Source organism: Felis catus, chromosome B3 (assembly GCF_018350175.1).
Source record: "Felis catus isolate Fca126 chromosome B3, F.catus_Fca126_mat1.0, whole genome shotgun sequence".
Taxonomy (NCBI): Eukaryota; Metazoa; Chordata; class Mammalia; order Carnivora; family Felidae; genus Felis; species Felis catus.
In genome coordinates, this window is record NC_058373.1 from 30,541,511 (window position 1) to 30,558,092 (window position 16,582).

General features: G+C 55.4%; 1 protein-coding gene across 3 annotated transcripts in view; it reads right to left on the minus strand.

The window, feature by feature from the left end:
• LINGO1 (leucine rich repeat and Ig domain containing 1) overlaps positions 1–16,582 on the minus strand; it is a 196,716-nt gene that overhangs the window by 108,694 nt on the left and 71,440 nt on the right. Inside the window, exon 3 of one of the 3 annotated variants that reach the window (XR_006598995.1) lies at positions 13,988–15,015. The exons of the other annotated variants lie outside the window; for them this stretch is intronic. The gene's annotated coding sequence lies outside the window, so the exon portion shown is untranslated. Of the gene's footprint in view, positions 1–13,987; positions 15,016–16,582 lie in introns of those variants that run through there. 3 annotated transcript variants of the gene reach the window in all.

A 16,582-nucleotide genomic window follows, 5' to 3' on the forward strand; every position in this document is an offset into this window, starting at 1 on the left:
TCAAAATAACCCAGGGGTGGTGGGGAGCGGGTAGGCATAGAGGAAACAGGTCTGGTCATGAGTTTATGCTTATTGATGGGAATAGGGGGTTCAATAGACCTGTCTCCACTTTCGTGTAGGTTGACATTTTCACACTGACCCACCACACAGACCCCAGTGGGTATTCATTAAACCCAGAGGTGCACTCTCCTAGCCACAGAAGCCTCTGGTGGTAAGATTCGGAGACAGGCCTCAGCAAGACACTGAAAAGCACTAGTAAGAAATGTTAGGGGGCTGAGCCTTCAGAGAAGCCCCCCAAAGGCTCACACAGTCCACAGAAGGGGGCCAGGCAGGTGGGGACCCCTTATAACCTGGACACTTGGGAGCCCAGAGGAGTCAGGCAGCCTCTGTTTCAGAACCACGGCTTCAGCTGTGTGACCCTTGGACCCCAGCTTTCCTTCTCTGAGCTCCACGTTCCTGGCAAAATGGGAATGGCAACACCCCCCTCCTCTGCCCCCTCCCCACATGGCTCATACAGTGGGAGCCTGGCCCGAGGCAGGTGCTTAATCACCCTTAGACTCACCCCCCTTCCTCGGCAAATTTAAATATAACCTCAGTCATCCACTAGCACTGTGATGGGCAGGCAGATCTCTGTGCTGGACACGGGGATGCAGACCTGATAAGACTCATCCCTGTCCTCGGGAACGTCCCAGGGAAAAGGCCTTTATTAAACTACCCTGTACCCAGTAAAGCCACAGGAAATGGGGCTGAGAAAACTTGGGGCCTTGGGAAAAGAGGGACTCATGGCCTAGATGAAGGTGAGGCTAATAATAATGACAATGACGAGGCTACGGGGGCTGACTTACTGAGTTGCTTTTGCCATGCCTGGAATGTGTCACAGGCTTTACCTGTACCTCTCTTCAGTCCTCACCACCGCCTACTGGGTAAGTGGCATTGCTGTCCCCTGCGTAGTTGAGGAAACTGAGGCTCAGGGAGAAGATGCTGCAGCAAGTGAATGCAGAGCCAAGTCCTGAACTCAGCAACCCCCGCCTCCTGCCCAAGGCCCAGCAGGGTGTGGAGATGCTGGGCTGTGCCTGAGAATCCTGCTGAAGCAAGCCCTCTCCAGGCCTCAGTTTCTTCACCTGTGAAATGGGGGCAGCAAGCCCCTAGCCCCACCCGGTGTGCACCAGAGAAAGGTGGCACGGGTAGCGGAGGAGGCAACATCCCGAAGGTTCCAAATGGAGCCGAGGCGGCTGTGAGGTAAGTTGGGGCGCGGGGGCGGGAGGCGAGAGAACGAGACAGATCTCTCAGGCTCGGGCTCAGGCGCTGTGATATTTTCCCCGGGTTATATTTATAGATGGACTACTTTCTCTCCCCTCCCCCTGCCTCAGTAGGAGGAAGAACACAGAAATAGCTGGGTGTGCGTGTCTGAGCAGCTATATATAGTGGGCACAAACCCTGTTACCCCAGGGCTCCTCCCACTCCCTGCCCCCTGGAGCAGGAGCTGAGAGGGAATGGGGGGAGTGGGATGGGGGCCTTCCTCTTGCCCAATTGCCACAGGGTCAGCTCAGCTCCACCGGCCTCCTCCAGGCACCCCCCTCACCCCTGCACATGCGTGTGTGCACACATGTACAGCCAGACACGCATCACCGATGGTGGCCTACATGGACCCAAGTCTCAGGGGGTGATGGAGAAGGCCCAGAGCAACCGACAAGTCCTGCTCAGACAAAGTCCCACCTCTCTGAGCTCAGTTTCCTCATCTGTAAAGCAGGGAGAAGGTCTGCACCTACTTCATGGGTGATTGTGAGGATGAGGTATCATGAAGCACATGAAGTCCCCATTCCATAATAAGGAAGAGATCCACGAGCTCCCAGGACAGGAAGCACCCCCGGAGTCTCCTGCCATCTCCCTTGGCCAGAGCTCTCATGGCCAGGGGCTCGTCCATTTCCCCCAACATCCCACCCTGGCAGGTCTCCACGAAGCTCACACCCAGTCCATGGCAAGGGGCTGCTCCCCAGGTGGCAGGTGGACCCCGTTACCACGCACCCTGGAGAGCCTGAGAATAAATAAGGCCTGGCCTCCGTCCTACCCTCCACTCGTCACACAAGGTGTGGCAGGAGTATTTAACCCCATACTCCACCCTCTCCAGACATGGTGGGGCTTCCTCCTGGGCGTTTGAAGCCGGTTTGGATATGCCCAGTCTGGAGGCAGGTCTAAATGAGATTTGCTGGGGGCACCTGGGTGGCTCAGTTGGTTAAGCGTCCAACTTTGGCTCAGGTCACGATCTTGTGGCTCGTGGGTTCCAGCCCTGCAGCAGGCTCTTTGCCAACAGCTCGGAGCCTGGAGCCTGCTTCGGATTCTGTGTCTCCCTCTCTCGCTGCTCCTCCCCCGCTCACACTCTGTCTCTCTCTCTCAAAAATAAACAAACATTAAAAAAAAAAAAAGTTTAAATGAGATTTGCTGGTTTTCTACCCCAGGACATAAGTAGGACCAAGAGTGCTGGATGGGAAATTGCAGCGCCTGGAGTCTGAGTCCCGGATCAGCCATTCAGTTTCACCCTATAGGATGCAATGTTCTCTGGGACCTTTCAGGCACCCAATCCAGGACTCTGAGAGTGACTGACTCCCCACAGAAGGATGTACATCCATCATCTTTTTTAACCTTCAAAATTTCCCTATGAGAAGGAAACAACAGTCATTTTACAGATGAAGAAACTGAGGCCCAGGAAGGGATAAAGGCCTGTCCAGGTCGCACAGAAAGCTAGCGGCAGAGCCTGTCAGCCCTCGGGCTCTACATGCAGCCCCCGTCAGAGGTGCAGCCTGCACCTGCCAGGCCTGGGAAAGCCAGAACACCTGGGAGGCCTGTGTTGAACAAGCGGCCCATGACATCCCTGAACAAGTGACAGTGGGCCGGTGAGAGAGGTGTGCGAGCCGGCCACGGGACAGCTCTGTCGCTGAGTGTGTGTGGGAGCGGCCACCCGGTCCCCACTCCTGTGCCCGTTCCCTGGCCATTGAGTTTTTGTGTCCAAGTGCAGAACTTCCTATTTCTAGCTCTAAACTTGCATTTGGTGTAGTGGGTGGTAGCCCAGAGCTTCCATCAGCTGAGCACCCAAGGCGAGAACCGCCTCTTGCTGCCCAAAGTGGGACTCTGTGCCCTCATCTAAGCCATGAGAAGATTGGGACATGATGGGCCAGGGCCCTAAGGTACCCTGAGTGTGACCCTCTTCCCACCTCCCAGTGTTGCTGTTGACTCTTTGGGCATGGAGTCCTTCTGAGTGGACAGCCATCGGGTGTCCACGTCTGCCCCATCACAGGACTCCTGATCCCACCCTGAGGCCCCGGCAGCCGTGGAGATGGATGGCACAGAGGCCGGCATCCCCGTGGTGGCTGACACCATTCCAGTGGGGCTGCAGGCCCCTGCCCAGACCTGGCCCGGGTGCAGCAGTGCCCAAAGAAGGGAGGAGGAAGAGCTCGGGTTCAGGGCAACAGCCATCCCCCAGGAGGAAAGTACGTGGACCCTGATCTCGGTAGACTCAGATACACGGACATGCCCGAGACAAAGCGAACTTGCAGTTGCTCTGACCTATGTTCGGTTTCTGAATAACTAATGCAAAAAATGAAGCTGGACCCTTCTCTTACAGCATACACAAACATTGACTCAAAATGGATTAAAGACCTAAACATAAGATCTAAAACTATACAACTCATAGAAGAAACACAGGGGGAAAGTTTCATGACGTTGGATTTGGCAATGCTTTCTTGGATAGAACACCAAAAGCACATGCATCAAAATCAAAATTAGGCAAATGGAACTACTGTCATACTTAAAAACTTCCACACGTTGGGGCGCTGGGTGGCTCAGTCAGTTGAGTGTCCGGCTCTTGGTTTCAGTTCAGGTCATGAACTCACAGTTCATGGGTTCGAGCCCCGCAGTGGGTTCCACACTGACAGCAGGCAGCCTGCTTTGGATTCTCTTTCTCCCTCTCTCTGCCTCTCCCCCACTCGCTCGCGCTCTCTCTCTCGCTCACTCTCTCTCTCAAAATAAATAAACAAACTTTAAAAACTTGTTAATTAAAAAAAAAAATCCCACACATCAAAGGAAACAGTCAACAGAGTGAAAAGACTACCTGTGGAAGGAGAGAAAGTATTTGCAAACCCCATATTGAATAAGGGTTAATATCCAGAATATACAAAGAATTCCCGGGACTCAACACCAAAAACTGAATAATCTGATCAAAAATGGGCAAAGGACTTGAGTACACATTTCTCCAAAGAAGACATACAAATGGGGGGAAAGGAGGAGGCCTCTCAAACTACATCACTTCAGAAAGGACCCCTAGGTCAGGGCTGTGTCTTCTCCCTGGGCCCCCTCCCTGACCAACTGCTAACAGAGATGGTGGCTGGCTAGTCCCTTACCCTCCCATCCAGCCAGGCCTGGTGGTGGCAGATTCTGCCCAGTGCAGATATTTCTGGTGTCTCCTCTCCCGCTGCCCTGCAATGTGATTAACAGTCAGCCTTCCAGGAGCCCATTCCTCACGGACGCACCACATGCCCACCAGCCCAGAGCAGGGGGGCGGCACCAAGGTCCAAGTCTCGGCCCCCACAGCCTGCCCAGTTCCCAGCCAGACTGAGACCAAAGCCTCGCTGAGGGCTGGGGCCCCAGCGATGGCCCCCCTGGAAGAAGGCTTTGGGCAGCCCTAACCACATCGTTCCTGTCTGTTCCTTCAGCCTCCAGGGAGGGGCCTCGACGGGAAGCTCCAGCTTCAAGATCAGATGGGACCCCACCTCATCCTCTCCCTCCCAGCTGTGCGACCTCAGGCAGGCCTCATCCTCCCTGAGCCCCTAGTCCTTCATCTGTAATATGGGTGTCACGTTTCTCCCTCGCCAGTCCTGGGAAGAAGCCGAGGAGATAACGTGTGTCAAATGCTTGGAATGTAATGGAAGCATAATAAAAGGTGGGCCCCTTCCCTTCCTTTTGAATCTGGCTGTCTGGGTTCAAATCTCCGCTACGCCACTTAAGGGCTGTGTTACCTTGGGCAAGTTACTTAGCCACTCTGTTTCGGTTTCTTCTGTAGAAATAGACTCAGGGGTTGTGGTGAGGATTCAATAAACAAAGATTTGTAAAATGCCTGGAACAGCGCCTGGCATGCAGCCGACACGATGAAAGCATCAACTGGGCTTGCTCTTGGTATGTCGTTGGTGTCCTATTTCATGGGGCTGTTCTGAGGTCTGGACTTGGCCAAATATACGCACAGATTCTGCACGCTGAAGAAGCCATCCCCTGTGGTTCCTGAAAGTACATTCTTTTTAACCCTCCTTCCCTGCAAGGCTTTATGGAGCCTCCACTCCTCTGGGAATCCAGGCAGCACTGGAGGGAGCAGGAGAGACTCCATCCTGTCTTTGAGTAGCTCAGGGGACAGTGGGGAGAAGAGGGGAGGTTGGCACCTCCAGCAAGCACCCAGACCAATGAACACCTGCAGAACTGGACCACAGGAGGCTGTGCAGAAAAGCCCCAAGGGCTGAGCTGGGCTCGGGGCTGAGAGTTGGGAGGCCAGGCACAGGGAGCTGTGGCCCAGGCAATGGAGAGACACCGAGGGTTCTTGAGGAGAGGAACAGAGCAGCAGAGCTGGCCTCAGGCCCTGCCCTGCTGGTGTACAGGTGCAGCTGGACAGGAGACTCTGAGGGGAGTGGGGGCTGAGGACCTGGCTGGGGCACAAGCATCAGGGGCTATGGCCCAGTGCTGACCCCACGTGGTCCTTGCCCTATGCCCCAGATCCAGCATCTAATGCCCATTCCCTAAATCCTGGGCTTCTGTGGGATGCAGGGATGTCTGCAGAGAGGCAGTCCCCACCTTGCCAGCCAAGACCTTGAGGAAAGAGCACTATACATCTCCTGTCTCGTGTGGCCAGACAGGCCTGGGTTCAAAGCTGGCTCCTCCCAGCTATGTGGCCCTGGGCAAGCTGTTCAGTCGCAGTGAGCCCTGGGCTTCTCCAGGCACACCCACAGGACACAGTTAAGAAGAAAGTGCCGGAGTTAGAACACCTGGCACACAGCAAAGTACTCAAAACTCCCATCCGGGCCTCAGTTTCCACATCTGTAAAATGAACATTGAAAGAGATGATCTGTGAGAGCCCTTTCGCACCGGACTACATCTCTGGGTCTGGCTCAGCACTGCCGTTGGGGGTGGGGGATCGTAACAAGATCAGGCCTGCTTCACTACTCACCAAATTCCGCCTCCCTCAGCCCAGGTGCCAAGTGCAAATGACACGATGACACTGCACCCACCTGGAGGGTTCCCCCCTGGCTCCCACTGAGCACCCCCAGGGTCTCTGTCCCACCTTCAAGCTTCCACGTGAACTTCAAGTCTCAGGACTCCTGTGGTCAGGAGGGCGGTGGCTACCCTGACCCAGCCTGACAAGTGTGGAGAAGCCTGACAGTTCCCATTCCCTCAAACCTCTCCCCCTGGAAACCCACTCCCTCTCAGGGACCCCATGCTGCTTTGCTTCGGACAGGACTGGACGGCGTGACTCTCACAGCTGGCATTTCCCTTTTCACTTTGATCACCAGGAAGCACAGGGTTAAATATGCAGCCCACTGCCAGGCCCTGTGCATCCACGTCCTAATGTTCTGTCCTATGTTCCCAGCCCTGGATTACATCTATCTTAGTATCACGCGTGCGCTTAAAAGCCCTCACAAATACTTGATGGAATAAGGCAGGTATAAATATATACACGGTTTACTATGTAAAATGGCACCTCCCCCACCCACCCCCCCACACACACACACAGAGCTGCTCCCCAGGTAATAGGGAACTGATCACCAGAGGACTGGAGAGGGGAAATGGGGCTAGGGGGTGGCTGAGGCAGGCTTCAGCCTGTCCCTCCTGGCTCTGGCCTCTAGTTGCACACAGGACCTGAGTGAGAGGGCCCTGCTCTCATCCTAGAACATTGTGCAGGCCCTGTTAATAACAACAGTGACAACTATGACTGGAATTTATCGAGTGCATGTGATGTAAGAGGCATTCTGGCTAATGCAGGGAGCACTCCAGCTAATCCTCTAACCCACCCCCTGGGAGGTGGGTTCTACTGTCATTCTCCCTTTTCCAAATGAGAAAACTGAGGCACAGAGAGCTTAAGTAACATGCTGAAGGTCACACAGCTGGGATTCACACCAGGCTGTCTGAGGCCCGTGTAGGTTCCTAACAAGGACTCATACTGCCTCAGGCCATTGGAAGGACTTCTGACTAAAGGGGGTGGTGCTCAACATGACATCCCAGCCTGAAATAAGAGCCCAGTTCCCGCCCCACACCTACCTGTGCAGCAGCGGCCTACCCTGCCCCTCTGTCCTTTTATGCCTAGACTTGCCCAGGCTCCCCCTTTCCCTCCAATTACATAAGTAGGCATCAGGCTTAGGGGAAGGGATAGGATGCATTTACTCCACAGGTAGCAGTGAGGGGACAAACAGGCAAAGGGGACCGCCAGACACTCTAGGGAAGCAGGACAGAAGGACAAAGGCCACATTTTGATAGCAGAGTGGCCTGAGCCCCTTCTGAGCCTCAGCTTCCATATCTGTAACACGGTGACCATAAGAACCTGCCTGACCCACATCCTGGCCCTTTGGGGCACTGGGGAGCTCTCTTGGGATTGCCCACTTAGCAAAACCAGAGCTGGGCACCCCCCAGGCCCTCCCCACCACATGGGTCAGAATCGTGCCCCATAACTGCCTACCTGTGGGACCTTGGGCAAGTCACTACACCCCTCTGGCCTCAATTTCTTCAGGAGAAGAATGAGGATAACAGAAGAATTATCACTTACCCATGCCTGGCATATAATGTCTTAGCTACTAATTATTTGCATTATGCCTGAGCACCCCTCCTTCCCGACAGGATGGCTGGTTGCGGGGCTGGACAGAATCACAGGAGCCATGTGAGGGAGAACAGGCCAGGCCAAGGCACCAGGCTCCAGTGCAAAAGCTGCCCCCAGATGCCAATCCGGTAGGAAGTGGTGGAGAGCCACCCCACGGCCCCGGTGTCCCAGAAGGCTTTCTGCTGAAGGGACGGGAGAGCTTCTAGAAGCGGACAAACTCTCAGCAGAGGGGCAATCAGTGTGCAGGCATGGAGGAGGGGGGATGGGCCACATCCAGGAAGGATGGATGTGCCCCAGAGAGGGAGCCTGAGAGACCGGGCCAGAGGCTTCATCTCACAGCCCTGCTGACTGTGGCTTCCTGGTCCTGACAGGTGTCCCCACTCCAGTTTCTCCTCGAGAAATGGCAACAAGTCTGTGCTGGCCTTCTTGCAGCCTCTGAGTGGCCAAGGGCCGGACTTCCCCATCCCCCAGAGTCCTGCAGACTCGTCCCCATAACCAGACCCACCCGATGCCCAGCGCAAAGCTCTGCACACGCAGAACTCAGTCTGTGCCGCAAAATAACTGATGGGTGTTTTAACATTTATGGAGCACAACAGTGCCAGACTCTCTACTTGGCCTTCGCTATACACAACAACCCAGAAGGATGCACCTGGAGGGGCCTCTTTTAATAGATGAAACAATGCAGGGGACTGGGTCACCGAGACAGGGGCAAAGCCAGAACTTCAACCCATTTTATCTCAGTCAACCTCTGCCCTGTGCCGTGCGGCGGGGCCAGGCCAGACGAGGTGAAGGACCAGGCAGCCCCACCGTTAAGCCTCCACTGCTTCCCACTGGCGGCGGCTGCCGCTGGAGGCTTGAGGGGAACGGTGCCAGCCCCCCCACTTTACACCCCTCTGCTCCCTCTGTGGAGGCGAGGCTGACTCAGCAGACGCACTTAGGCCCCCTGACACCAAATTAAAGCTAGAAGCCCTCCCAGAAATCATCCACTCAGCAAAGCCTCCTTGGAACTGAAGTCCAAGGAGACACAGGAAGTCGGTGGGAGGTGGGGGGCAGAGGATGCCCTGTCTGCTCCCCGAGACTGCTGGGCCTGCCCTTACAGCCCCTCATCAAACCACATTCTCCAGGCACGGGAGGCATATCCCCCAGAATGCTTACTCATCACAGAGCCCAACCAGGCCTCCACGGCCAGAGCCCGACCACCCAGAACACCCACAGCCTCAACTGATGCCCTGGCCTGCCCCCCCCCCAGCACAGGCTGGCCCACCTCACTTGAGGGGCCCACAGCTCTGTACCCTGCTTAATGAGGGGCCTCCAGGGTCCCCAAGCCTCATTCCTGGCTGATGCCTGGGCCAAGCACCCCCAGGATCCTAACAGCTGCCCCCAGGGGCTCCCCAGCACCGGTAACCCTAAGCCCACCAGATGGAGGAGCAACCCTCTTCCTTTCCTCCTGAGAGCTCATCCCCAAACCTCCTCACCCACTTCTTCACCCTGCAACTCAACGGCCCCAGGAGCATGGCTGGAAGAGGGAAAAGGCAGCTCCAGAAGATGGAAGAGGAGAGGGCTTGACAGAAAGAGGGACGAGAAGGCAGCCCTGGAACCTGTCCTGCACGCACACCCTCGACCGCCACCTCATCCACCAACCCAGACAGGGGCTGCTTACCTCACAGGCACGAGCAGGCTCAGGGACGAGCGGGACGTCTGCAGAGGGGCAGTGGGGAAGGAGCCAGACATTTGGACAGGGGGGCTGCAGACTCCCTGCCCACAGGGCCCATCCTGCCATCAACGCCACCCCAGCCTCTGCCCAAAGCCCTGGAGCAGACGGAGCCGGAGGAGACCCGCACACCACACAGAGCACCTGCCCTCAGCTACCCACACATGCCCACGGCAGGGGCGACGGTGCTCCGGCCCCTGGACACACAGAGCTGAGCCTCAACGCTGAGCCTCAACTCCTCCCTCCTGGCCAGAAGGGTGCCTCCAGGCCCTCACCTTCACTCCTGACTGAGACTCTGACCTCGGTGGTCGTGACCCTTCACCCTGGGCCAGCCCTTTCCTCTCACTGTGCTCTGATTTCCCCCAACAGCACCAGCAGGTACATCAGCATCACCTGGAGGGCGTATGAAAGCACAAGTGCTGGGTGCTGGGCTCCCAACCCCCCCGAATTTCTGCTTCAGCGGGTCTGGGGTGGGGCCTGGGAATCCACATTTCCAACAAGCTCCCAGGCGATGCTGATGCTGCCATTCGGGGTCACACTTTGAGAACTACTGGTCTAGATATGTCCAGACTGCAAAGTGCACAGCACACACCCTCAAGAGTTTGTAGGCTCACTGAGGAGACCACACGCACAGGCACACGCATGCACACACACTGACTCAAAGCAGCCACAGCAGGAAATGTGGCTTCTACCCACTAAAGAGATCTGATAAGGAGTGAGCTACAAGCTGGTGTAGTCATGGAAGACTTCCTGCAGGAGGTAAAGACCTAATTGACCACTTTTACATACTGCAGTCTTCCTATTATACAAGCAACACATGAAGCTTTCTCTTGGTAAGGGCTTCAACCACAGACATCAGTAAACACACTCACTCCCCGTAGCCTCTCCAGAGGTCCTGACTGCCAATCCCCTTCGGTGTACATCTTTCACTACACACTTGCTCACACATGCCGAGAGGTATACCACGGACATACAGGTAGAGAGGGATACCACGGGGGTGGGGGACACCAGGGAGCAGAGCCTACGTGCTGGTGTATAACTATGTTCTTCATTTAACAATGGATTCTGGAGATTTTCCCTGTCCGTGAATAAAGATAAGAATAGTCACTGTTTGGGGACACCTGGGTGGCTCAGTGGGTTGAGCAACAAACTTCAGTTCAGGTCATGATTTCATGGCTTGTGAGTTCCAGCCCCACATCGGGCTCTGTGCTCATGGCTCAGAGCCTGGAGCCTGCTTCAGATTCTGTGTCTCCCTCTCTCTCTGCCCCTCCCCTACTCATGCGCGCGCTCTCTCTCTCTCTCTCTCTCTCAAAAATAAACATTAAAAAATAAAATAAAATAAAGAATTGACACTTCCTATTCTTCTTTGTTAAAAAAAAAGGGGGGGGGGCGCACGGGTGGCTCAGTCGGTTAAGTGTCCGACTTCAGCTCAGGTCATGATCTCACAGTCCGTGGGTTCGAGCCCCGCATCAGGCTCTGTGCTGACAGCTCAGAGCCTGGAGCCTGCTTCGGATTCTGTGTCTCCCTCTCTCTCTGACCCTCCCCCGTTGATGCTTTGTCTCTCTCTGTCTCAAAAATAAATAGACATTAAAAAGAAAAAAAGGAAAAAAAAGAAAGAAGAGTCACTGTTTGTATTCACTGAGTACCTACTATGTGCCAGATACTGCATTGAACACTTTAGGTATTAATCTGCCTAACTTTCATAACAACCCCTTAAGATGGGTGCTACCATTAGCTTAGTGTTGTAGACGAGCAGATCAAAGCGCAAAGTGCAGAGCAGGGGTTGGTAACTTGTCCAAGAACACTCAGCTGGGGAGTGGCCGAGCCAGGGAACCACCAGCGTCTGCAATCCCAACAGAGCACCTGCTGAATTCTCTGCAGTGCTACATTCAGGAACTCCACGTGGGAGCATAGCTTCACCTGTTTAACCAGACCCCAGAGGATGAGTGCTTAGGGGGTTCCAACTTTTATTTCAAACACCGCTAGAAAAAGTCATCCTGCCTCTTGGTGCACACGTGCAAGTATTTCTTAAGGGTAGGTCAAGGGCTAAACACATTTAAAATTTTTGTACTCACTGCCAAACAGTCCTCCGAAAATGTCTACACCAATGCCTGGCAAACACTAAACTTAAGAACAAGCCGCATTTACCGAGCACCTACTATGCATCAGTTTTCGTGGATGTAGAACCGAGGCTCAGAGAGTTGAGGCCACTTGGCCAAGGTCACAAGGCTAGTAAAGAGCACGTCACTGCGCCTCAATATCGTGAAGGGAGAGGAGGAGGCGCGGGAGAAGGAAGGGAGGGACGAGGGAAGGAGAGAGGGAGATTCCTTGATCCCACGTACCCGTCATTTTTTTCCGCTCCGCTTTGTAGCAAAACGCAAGAGCTGTCTGTGCTGAGCGTCCCAGCCTCCGCACCTCCCCTCCCGTTTCCCTCACTACCTTGCCAGCTGGGCTTCCATCCCCACCACTCCACAAAACTGCTCTTATCAAGGTTCCCAGAAACCTCAGTTTTGCCAGACCCAATGGTCATTCTCCGCCACGGCTGCTTTCTCCTTTGGGAAACACTTTATCTCTGGGCTCCCAGGACTCAGCCTTTCCTGGTGGTCCTCCCACGCCTTCTTCCCCTGCAAACATCTGAGGCCCCGGGGCTCACCAGGGCTCCATTCTCTCTCTGTCTATACATCCCTTGGCTGGTCTCCCCAGGCCGTGTGGTTTTCCATCCCAGCCATGGCCCAGATCTCCCTCCAGCCCCGGCTCTCTCCAAACGCCAGCTGCCACGTCCAGAGGCCTGCATGTCCTCTCCACTCGCTCATCTGACAGACCTGTCCACACAGAATTCTTCATTCTTACCCTCCAAATTACATCTCCCTCAGCCTTGACTGCTCTTTCTCTCTCACCCCACACCCAAGACAGCAGCAAACCCTGTCAGTGCGACCCCCCAACACATCCAGGACCTGCCCGCTGCCCCAGCTCATCTCCTGCCCTCTCCAGCCCTCGCTTGGATTACTGCTGCGGCAGTCCTGCCTCGATGGGTTCCCTGCTCCCGCCCTGGCACCAAACTATCACAGCAGCCAGATAATGGTATAAACTGGATCCTGTCACTACCTGCCATAAGCAAGGGGCTTCCATGGCAGAGAGAATCGAGACTCCGTGGCCTGTCCAACGCTCGAAACTCCCCTTCTAACATTCCCACGCCCCGCCCCCCACCCCCCATGCCGGCCAGGCTCAGGGTCTGTCCTCGCTGCTCCTTCTGTCTGGAATGCTCTTCCCCCAGTCTTTCCTTTCATTCTGGTTTGAATGGGACCTCTTTTATCTTCCTAGGTTACCCCAGGACAAATGTTCCCATGCACCCCAATCTTCCCCATTTTTCACTGTATGCCCACCTGACATTATCTTATTTGTCTTCTCTCTTCTTAGGTGCCTCCTCATCATGACCTAAACTCTATAAGCCAGGAGAGAAACCGTGTCCGCCTTGTCTGGCTCTACAGCCACCTCTGTACTGTGTGCAGTGCTTGGCACATAGTAGATGCTCAGAAAAATATTTGTTGGATGAATGAATGGCTAGGCAGAGCCAGCTCTATCTGGCTCAATAGGCTCTAAAGGCCCTTATTTCGCTACACCAACTGCCTCTCATATGAAGTAATGGGGAGGAGCCGGGGGGCACACCCATCTGGGCAGGACCCTGTGAATCAAGGCAGCATGGTGGGCACCAGGCTGAGCCAAGGCCAGCTGGCCCAGCGGCTGCACAGCGGACAGCAGGGGGGCCCGCAGGTCTCCCTGGGATGCCAGACTCAGCAGCCCCAGCCCCACAGGGGCCTGGGGCCCTCACACCTGCCAACCTGTCCCACTCAGGAGAGAGCCTTGGGGGGCCAGCCGGCAACTGAGTGCGACTGGCGGGGGGCCAGGATGCCTGCCAACAGCTGGCACTGCTGCTGGGCAGCCAAGTAATCGTGTTAGCCAGCGGAAATTGGTCCAGGGAGTTTTTTTCCTCTGCCTCCCGTTTTCTTTCTCTTCCCTTCCCCCCTCCCTTGAAGCTGCAAGACTGGGAAGATTGATCTTCGCCTGAAACGGAGGAGATAACTCGATATAATGAACTCCACCGTCCCTCTTGCTGTTTGGAGCTTTTAAAAAATTTAAAAGGGCTGGGGACAAAAAAGCTTGTCCTCAGGGCTCTCTCTCCCATGGAAGCCCCTGCCCCTGCTCCTGCCCCTCTTCAAACTCTCCACCTGCCCCCTTCCCCCTTCTTTTTCCCTTGGGATGTCTTGATGGAACAAAGGTGAAAAATACCCCCTTTCTCTTGCAGGTTGTAAAAATAATTTTGTTGAGGTCAGGGCTGGATCCACCAATCGCCCTGCCTCCCATAGTCCCCGCCCCAATGGCTGCCCCCACTCCCCAGAGTCACCAGCCAGCCTGGGGGTGACAAGTTGGCTCAGTCCACCTGTTCTCAAAGCATTTCCAAAGGGAGCAAGCAAGGCCTGGCCCGCCTACTGAGGTGCTGCCAGCGATGGCTTTTGTTCCAGCAAACAGCTCTTTAAAGAGCCACCTAATGACACACAAATGGAGCATGGTTCCTGCTGGGACCCAGGCATTGCCCCCACCTCCCTGGAGGCCTATCCTACACCCCCTCAGTCCCACTGTCCCCCAGCCCGGCAGCCCCTCTAGTCTAGAGCTCATGGGCTCTGTGCCCCTGCAGGCGTTCACATCTCCAGTCAGCATTTATTGAGCACGTACTCTGTGCCAGGCATTGAGCTGGGAGCTGGGAATCCAAGGGACAACCCAATCCTTCTGATTCCTGCTTTCAGTAGTCTTAAATAAAGCCTGGTGGGCAATCAACGAACACACTGGATTGGGGGGTGCACACTGGAATGAAGGCTTTAAAGGAAAGGCCAGGGGACTCTGAGCATGGACAATGGTCAGGGAGGACTTCACTGAGGAAGGATCCTTGGAGCAAAGATCTGCAGGATAAGTAAGAGACCACCAGGCAGGGGGCGTGGGTAGAGGGCTCCAGGCATCATGGGAAGGGTCTACTCTAAGGAACATGCCACCCAGTCTACAGCCTCTCTCCAGTGCTCTCTGCCTGAAGAGGGAGGTCAAATCCCAGATTCCTTACCTGGCATTCAAGGCCCTTCCTAGCCTGACCTCTGTTCCCAAGAACCCCTCAGTCCTAGGCTCTGTCTTCAAGGTGCAGCTCAAATATTGCCTCATGGGCCCCAGTGCAGGAGTTGTTACTCACTGTGGGGTCCCACACTAGAACAACCATACCGGCCTACTGCTGGATATTATAGGCCTCCTTACCCACACAGGCCATGCTGAGCAGTCTCTGTGTTTTCAGAGCCCCACACAGAGCCAGGAGTGCACGCCAAGGAGAAGGAAGCAGCTGGGGACACCATCAGGACATTCAGACTCAGATCAGTGAGGACTGGAGGCATCATGGAGCGCTTCCTGAAGAGGCAGGTCAGGGCTCGAAAAAATAACAATTTGGACAATGGAGTCAGAGCAGCAGAGACAGAGGCTCAGGTAAGGCCTGAGGGGCGTGGGTCTCCAAAGGCTGAGGCCTGCTTAGGCTGATCTCCAGCCTGCAGCCCCCAAGGAGTCAGTCACAAAGGAAAGGGCAGAAACAGGCTCAGAGGGAGCAGCTGCCTGCACCAAGCTATGCAGCCTGGAGACAGTGACAGGTGGATTCTGTCCACAGGTGACCACAGTCTTGCCCACCAGCCCCTCCCCGAAACTCCCCAGAAGAGCTCATGGACCAGAAGTTGGGCAGGTATGACACCATGTGGCTAATGCAAGGGGGACAGGAGCCTGGAGGAGGAGCCCGAATGGGGCTAGGAAAGCAAGAGACACCCGAAATGGCTCTCCAAGTAGAAGATGTTTGCTAGACTCGCACTGCACGTGGACGCCCTGGGCAAAGCCCTAGAAAGCCTCCTGAAGATTTGCTTCCTTGCTCCTCAGGGATTCTCGCCTGGCTGGGCTCCTGGGAACATGGGTCTACCCACCCAATCCTGAGCCCTGAAGGAAACAACGTCCTCTCCATCCACTATGTTGTCCCGAGAGGCTGTTCTGGGAAACTCCCGGAACCTGCCCTGGCCAGTCTCAGGTTTTCCATCATCCACTTTTCGGCCCTGAGGAGCCACCCCCTCCCATCCCCCTTGGGTGAAGGACACAGCAGAGGCTAAGGTCCCTTGCCTAGGAAGGCCCCTGACTAACCCTTCCCTTAGGCCCCAGCAGCCCCCAGCAGCCCCCAGGGAAGCCCGGGAAACAGGCCCCGGAAACAGACCACACTATGGCCAGCCACTCTCCCCAGGGCCTACCACTGCCGGCGAGAAATGGAAAGATGCAGCCTGATCTTGTGGTTTTATAAGCAAGTGGCTTCCCACCTTGGCCTTCCCCAAGGCAGCCCACTGGGGCTTCAGGCTCTGCAGGCACCAGGGACGGTTGGAGATACAGGAAGCTCAGTGTAACCAATCCCGCCCTGCACCGAGGGTCTGCATGCAGACCAGAGAAGCCTTGCCCAGAACATCCCAACATGAGGCTTCACAAGACCTCAGCTGTACCCAGAGAAGAGGGGGTCTTAGAGGAAATCAGGGTTCAGATGGAGGGGGAGAGAGTCTGGTAGGGGAGAGGGGCAGAGAGGGACTTGGGCCTGACCCGAATGTCAGGCAGATGGAAATGCTGGGCACCACCCTCTGTGTCCAGAGCTCCACAGGCTGATCTGAACAAAGACGTAGAACTTTCAGGAAGTTACTGGCAAAATAGGAGGCTGGACAGAGGAGCTGCTCCAGCTCAGGCCCAGCCAGAGAAGCTGCCCTGTGCATATGTTGAGCTGAACATTCTTTCCTAAGCCTCTGAGCAGGAAGAAGGCAGCAACCCCACCCAGCTTCCCCACCAGGCAAGCCAGAGCCACCCCAGCCTGTCCCTGCACCCTCTCCCCGAAGCCTCTGCATAGCAGTCATGGCAGAGAGAGCCTCGCAGAGCCACCTCCAGGTAGCTGGCATGGCAGCTCACCTACCCTCCCAGTTCTCTGAGGG